The 7,050-nt window shown below is 44.8% G+C and overlaps 1 pseudogene; it reads left to right on the top strand.

Moving 5' to 3' along the window:
* Positions 1–294: 294 nt before the first annotated feature.
* LOC113458245 lies at positions 295–1,243 on the top strand (annotated as a pseudogene).
* The last annotated feature ends 5,807 nt before the right edge of the window (positions 1,244–7,050 follow it).

Below are 7,050 nucleotides of genomic sequence, written 5' to 3' on the forward strand. Positions count from 1 at the left end.
TTAGTCCCTGGGGATCTAGCATAATGATGGACGAAATTAGTGCAGTCACATCAACAGGCCAAAAGAAAAAAGACACATAAGAAGCACCGTCAGAAGTCAACATGCATTTTTATAAAATTCAGTCTGTGGTGCTCTGAGAGAATGTGCTCCGTGAACTGTCAGTGGAAGAACGCTTTCGTAATGGACAGACCAATCAACATTACACTTGCTAGGCAAACACTGCAGCCGTTGCCTTTAAATAAGAACTGACAAGAATACTTCTGTTCTCACTGTGATTAAGCATTGTTCGGAAGCATGCAGGCAATGATGGAAGGTAAGGAAGCAAATCATGCAAAATTACAAGGTAGGACAAAGCTAAATGACACTCATCAGGAAGGAAAGCTTGCTCCCTGGGAAAACTCCATCAGGATTGAGTGAAGTGACTGCTATAAAATGGTTGCACAAATATCAGGAACATCCCTTTCTTACATTCAGTGTGTGTGTGTTATGAATATATAATATATCCATACATACACTCATACACATATATTTGAATTATATAAAATGCTAACATTCATAAAGGAACATAAAAAGACATTAATAATTAAAAGTATAAAATGTTTTATTGAGGTAAGAGATAATATTGTGGAAATGCCTAATCTCATTAGAAATCACAACTGCAGTTCATAATATTCAATATGATATTTAAACATTTTCTGGAAATAAATGGGAATAAATAAACCTCTAACATTCACATTTATTAAAACATTTTCTGACAGTCAGATCCCGGTAGCAGCTGCGGTGGCTCAGTTCTTCTGTAGCTCTCCCTGTCTCCCTTCTTCTTCCAGAAACTTGGCCTATGGTGTGGCTGTCTCTAACGGTGTTCAATGACATGAAAATGCACAAGTCTTTATGCCAGAAGAAGTGAAGAAATGCAAGAAGGTGGTGCTCTTCTGCCTGAGTGAGGACAAGAAGAACATCATCCTGGAGGAGGGCAAGGACTGCCGCTATGCTCTCTACAATATAACCTATGAGACCAAGGAGAGCAAGAAGGAGGACCTGGTGTTCATCTTCTGGGCCCCCGAGACTGCATCCCTTAAGAGCAAAATTATCTATGCCAGCTCCAAGGTTGCCATCAAGAAGAAGCTGACAGGAATCGAGTACGAATTACCAGCAAATCTACGAGGAGGTCAAGGACCGCGGCACTCTGGCAGAGAAACCAGGTGGTAGTGCTGCCATCTCTCTGGAGGGCAAGCCTTTGTGAGCTGCCTCCAGTCCCCTGCTGTTGGCTGAGGTTTCTGTCACACCCAGTATATTAATTATAAACTGGTTAACCTATTAGCTCAGACTTTTTATTAACTCTTATAACTTACATTAACCCATAATTCTTGTCTGTGTTAGCCACGTGGCCTGGTACCTTTTATCAGTGAGGCATTCTCATCTTGCTTCCTAGATCTGCTCATGGGTGTTGCAGACTGCCCCTTTCCTGACAGACTGGAGAGGCTGGGGGGATCCCAGCAGGGGGAGGGTAATCCCTTCATCTCAGTTGTCAAATGTCCCCCCACCCCTTGGACCATCCATCTCCCTCCACCCTGACAGTTCTGGCCTTCCCAAACTGCTTTTGATCTTCTGATTCTTCTTGGTTTTTTTTTAACAACAAAAAAAGTTTTCTGAAATAACAAATGTGAACAAAGAAATAAATCATTAGAGAGAGGGGTGGCCCTATAAAACCTGTTCTGAAATCTGCAGTTCTTGTGGGGTTTTTTTTTTTTTTTTGGTATTTTATAATTGTTTGTTAGTTTTTAGAGTTAATTTGGGCTGGAGAGATGGCTCAACAGCTAAGAGTACTTTCAAAGAGGAGATGAGTTCAGTTCCTAGCACATACATCAGGGACTCACAACCACCTATAGCTCTAGATCCAGGGAACCAAACATCCTCTTCTGCCTTCTGCGGGTACCCACTCACACAGTGTGGGAAGTATTCTCAGTACTGGAGTAATGAGTTATGTTGAATACCCCACCAACCCTAACACCACCCATCGCCCAGATGGTACCATTCAGACTCACAGTTCCAATCACGGAGCCATCAAAAATCACCTGGAAAATATCTGTCTCCAATGCAGTCCTTGAAGAGCATCCTATGAGAGCATCGCACTTGGCTTAGAGTGTGGTACACACACGTACGTGTTCGTAGGTAAAAGTAAAATAATTTTATGTATGTGGATTGTGTTCTTATGTGTGAGTGTATATACACATTGGGGTACAAGCATTCATGCTGCTACCAGGAGGAGATATAGGATTCCTGGAAGAGGAGTTAAGGAGGTTTAGGGACATCTGATTTTTCACGAGGTGATGGGATCCAAACTCACGATTGATCAGCAAATATTCTCTCTAGCCCCAAAGCAGCAATTCTTAAGACAGCAAATGTGAGAAGCACCAGAGCACTGGGAAGCCCTGAAATGACTGATTGCACCTATAAAGAGCCAGAATAAAATACTGTTCTCTGATAGCATTTGATAAGATTCAAGGAAGACAGAAAAATACTGAAAAAAATGGCAGGCAGCCATTTTAAAGTTGGGAAGACAAATGATCACAGGTTAGGCCTGAATTTCTTGCATGCTTCCCGATAAAAATTTATGATTTGATCCTTGTGTAAGTTTAGTGAGAAGCAAGCCAGCATTGTGGGCAACATGTGAAAACTGCCAAAGCCATCGGGACAATGGTGTCCAAGCCACCATCAACAGCCCTTTCCTCTTTCCCTAGCTTCTCTGTTTCTGGGCAGGGCACATGACCAGCTCTGGCCAATCAATGGACTATGGAGCAAAATGACTTGAGCAACTTCTAGTCTCAAATACAGAGGAATGTGGTATGACCTTCTGGATGTTTCTTTCCCTTTTTATGAAGGCCAAGGAAGCTGCCATTAACTGCTCACCACCTGCCATTAGTAGGTAGGGAGTGGGATCAAAAAGCAAATATTGGTGTGAGAAGCCACTAACATCATTCCAATGCTCTAGTCTGGGAGTTTTGAGTTATCTGGAATAACTCACCTACCCTACCATGAGCTGTCACCCAAATGGTGGAGTTCAGACCCATAATTCCAAACCACAGTGCACATTAAAAATATCTGTCCCCAGGCCTATCCTTTCAGAATGCCAGGCTTGACTCTGAGTGCCGTGCAGGCCTGGGATCATTCTAAGGTTCCCCAGGGCCTGCATTGTGCACCCCCTGTTTCAAATGCCACTGCTTTAAAGTGAGAAGCTGTGTGTTGCAGTGTTCATAAAGGTAACAGCACACATGACTCGTGCTTGGGTCAATATCTGCTCTTCAAGCTAGCTTCTCTCTCTTCATATAGCAATAAACATACCTATGTTTTATGTTGTGTTAAACTATGCTGGTTTTACATACAGCAGCTGATTAGAGAAGCCATGTGCATGCATACCGTATATATGTACAAATGCAGGCTTGAGAGATGTCAAGAGGCTTATAGTTAGAGGCTCCTCTATAAACAGGCCAGAGGTCTGGGAAGCTCAGCCTGGAGTGTTCAGGGCTCTGTCTCTGGAACACTCGAAGGCAAGACCCTAACAGCTTTTGAGACACTTTCACATGCTGAGGACATTTTTCCACTTTAGCCAGAATTCAAGCTGGAATTGTGGGTGAGATTGTTGTTGAACAGGGTGATGATTGTTGCTGCTTCCCCTCCTGGGGCCAGGTGTCCTGCATGCCGCAAGATTCTAGGGACAGAGAGAGTTTCTTCAAGCTGAGAGCTGGGTGGGGGCCTGTAATCACAGTCCCGTTCCAGGGATGAAATAAAAAGGTGTGATGCTCCTCTTCTCTACTCCCAGGCTTGTGTGTTGGCATCTATGACCCAACACAAATCAGTGGATGTAGGGGCCTTTAAAGATAGACAGTGACCAGCAAGCAACAGCACGTGCAGAGGCTCAAAATGACACCATCCCTAGGAACATTCAAACAGAAAAGCAAATGTCAAAAGAGAGCCTGGGAAATTTAGCAGACTGCATAGAGCTAAAAGCTACAGTCATTTCAGGAATGTGACTTTGTGTCCCTGGTGATGTGATTAAGGTGGCATCTCATCAGAAAAGATAAGGATTAAGATGACTAGGGAATTGTGGGACTGGGCATGAGACAGAGAGTTAACCCTTGACCTCACCATGTCAGAGTAGCCTGTGGTTGATCCAGAGGACTGGAAAATGTTCCTTAGCAACCACGCTCTTCCTTTTATGAAAGAAGTTTTATGGCATCAACAGAGGCTAGAGAGGAGCATGGCGGCTCGGGGTGCTGTGTTGGATGAAGTAGAATCCTACATAGAAGCTGGGCCCCCAGGCTGTCCAGTTAGTAGAAGCTGGGCAAAGATCTATTTCTGGACAGATTCTATTTCCAAATGGTAAACCAGAGAACCAAGGCAAGCTCACTAGCAAGAATACAGTGCTAGGTTGTTGCTACATGGCAAAAATTCCTGGGCTGCCCCTCACCTGAGCAGAGCAGTGACTAAATACTGGGTGGTAAACCTAGAAACCTAGATACTTCTGGTTCCAGAGATGCCCTGAAGTTCTTCTCTGCAGCTTGGAATTCTCTGGGAAATCAGCCAGTGGCATGTCTGCAATATCAAGCTGAGTTTCCCAAATGGTGGTTGGGGACCTGGAAGGATATACCTCCCATGAGGCTTTCCATATATATTAACCAAAGTAAGCCTACCCACAGGGAGTTACTATGTCACTCTCTCACATTTTGTCAGTGCTGCTTCTATCTCTGACCGTTTCCATTCCCCAGTCCCCAGTCCATGTTCATCACAACTCAGTTAATCTCCCAATGCAAGGTTGCTCAGCAGCTCTGCAAATACCCAACCCACAGCTGCTGCTTGCTCCACCACCTAGGCCAGCGGCAGACATCACTAGGTGATTTCAGTAGCCTTTCTATCCAGACCTGTGCAATACCTTCATTTTATCACAGGCAGTTGCTGGCTGCCAGTCAGAATTGGATGTTGCAACCTGACCTGTGCCTTTAATTTCAAGAGCAAAGCCAAATCAAAGTCAGTCCCGCCATTGATGTGGGCCTCATCTCTACAGTTCTCATTGGAAAGGCAAAACTGAGTCCTACAGCAGAGACAATCTAGTTGGCCTAAAGTGTCCCCTGTAGGGTCCTTCCCTGGTCAGAGGCTCAGATTTGGGGGGAGGAGTTTCAGAATAAAAAAAGTTGTCATTAAATTAGTAGAGAATGGATGGTCCTGGTCTTAGGGTGATTCAACTAACACGGTATGTTTTGTTGTTGCCGCTGTTATCTTTATGATGGAGTGAAAAGCATACTCATACATTCATTTTCCCACTCCCGTTCAGCAGAGTATGCAGGAAATTACGTGATCTATTCAATGATTCATTATAAAACAGGCTTTGTGTTAGACTGTTGCCTGACTACTTTCTAAGAGATGGCTCCAAGCATGTTGAAGGTGGCCTAGGCTAAGTAGTGAAACTCTACTGGTTAGGTGTAGTGAGTCTCTTTCATTACATCAGCTTATGGTGGTCTTATCATCATAAATCAAGGAAATATGTATAAACCTTCCTATAAAAAAGTATCAGTAGTTGAAATGAGGAAAATGAGCTAGAAATAGGAGACTCTAGGAGAAGAAGGAACCATCTAGTTATCATGGGAGTGGAACACTACTATAGTTGATCGATACAACCTTGGCACTGGAGTCTACACACCATTTATCAGAAACCACCCAAGATATGTCCTCTGATTTGAGCTGAGTGGAATGTTCAAGGACCCCAAGGTAGAGGGTCACTGAGAACCTTCCAGCTACGCTACCCCATTCAAGAGCACTCCCAGGCCATGGAAGGAAGGGTGGGAAAAAAATCCCCGCAGCTCTGCCTTCTTTTTTTAGCTTCAGACCCCTTCCTTCCCACTAAGGTGTGGTTACCTGAGTGACTGAGTTGTTAGTACCACCCCTTCCCCCCACTAGCTCTTAGCTCTACCATATAAGTTCCCTGTTCTGATGGCATGGGAGGTCCTTCTGTCTGTGTGTGGCTTTTATTGGTTAATGAATAAAGAACTGGCTTGGCCCACAGCATGGGAGGAGGAAGGCAGAGCTGGAGAGACACCATGGAGCCACCAAAGATAGGCAAGCTGAAATTTTGCTGGTAGGCCACGACTTCTTCATGATGCACAGATTAATGAAGATGGGTTAAATTAAGATGTAAGAGTTAGCCAATAAGAAGCTAATGGGCCAAGCAGTGATTTAATTAATATAGTTTCTGTATGATTATTTCGGAGCTAAGCTAGCTGGGCGGCCGGGACAAACAAGCGGGCCCTCCTCCTACACCCTGATGTACAGCTAATTCACTGGGGCTTTCCTAATCACCACAGCCACCTCCGAGCTGCTCCTCCCTGCAGAGCATCAGTCACACAAAGCCCATGACTAAACCTCCCCAGCTTTTAAATAGTGATTTCCTCGCGCTTCTGAAATGAAGAGCCCCTGCCTGACAGCACCACTCTCCAGAATCACTCTCGGCTGCCTTTGAGGGGATTGCCTGTGAGTCTGGTGAGCACGGGGAGTTCTCGCCTCATCAGTCTGGTAAGCATGGGAAGTTCTCACCTGTGCCATCAGGGTCAGGAACTGGCTTCTGTCCTCTCTCATGGCTCACAGCATGTATGTTGCCAAGAATTTATTAAGTGACCATGCTTGCTGTCTGGGAAGATTGTTCAGCTGGTGAGCTGCTTGCCGCATGAGTATGAGGAGCCCATTCAATCCCAGCAACCATGTGAAAATGCCAGGCACATGCCTGAATCCCAAGAGCTGGGGAGGCAGAGACAGGAGGATCCCTGGGGCTTGCTGGGCAACCCGTTTATCTGAGTCTATGAGCTCCAGGCACAGTGAGAATCCTTGTCTCAAATTAATAATAAAAATAATTAACAATAATAAGTGGATAGTGACTGGGGAAGAAACCCCACATCAACCTTTGGCCTCCACAGGGATGTGCACACGTGCAAACACACACTAGCACAAGTGAGACAGAGACAGAGAGAGCCACAGATATACAGACAGAGACAGACAGACAGA

The sequence above is a fragment of the Microtus ochrogaster genome, unplaced genomic scaffold (assembly GCF_000317375.1).
Source record: "Microtus ochrogaster isolate Prairie Vole_2 unplaced genomic scaffold, MicOch1.0 UNK12, whole genome shotgun sequence".
Lineage (NCBI taxonomy): Eukaryota > Metazoa > Chordata > Mammalia > Rodentia > Cricetidae > Microtus > Microtus ochrogaster.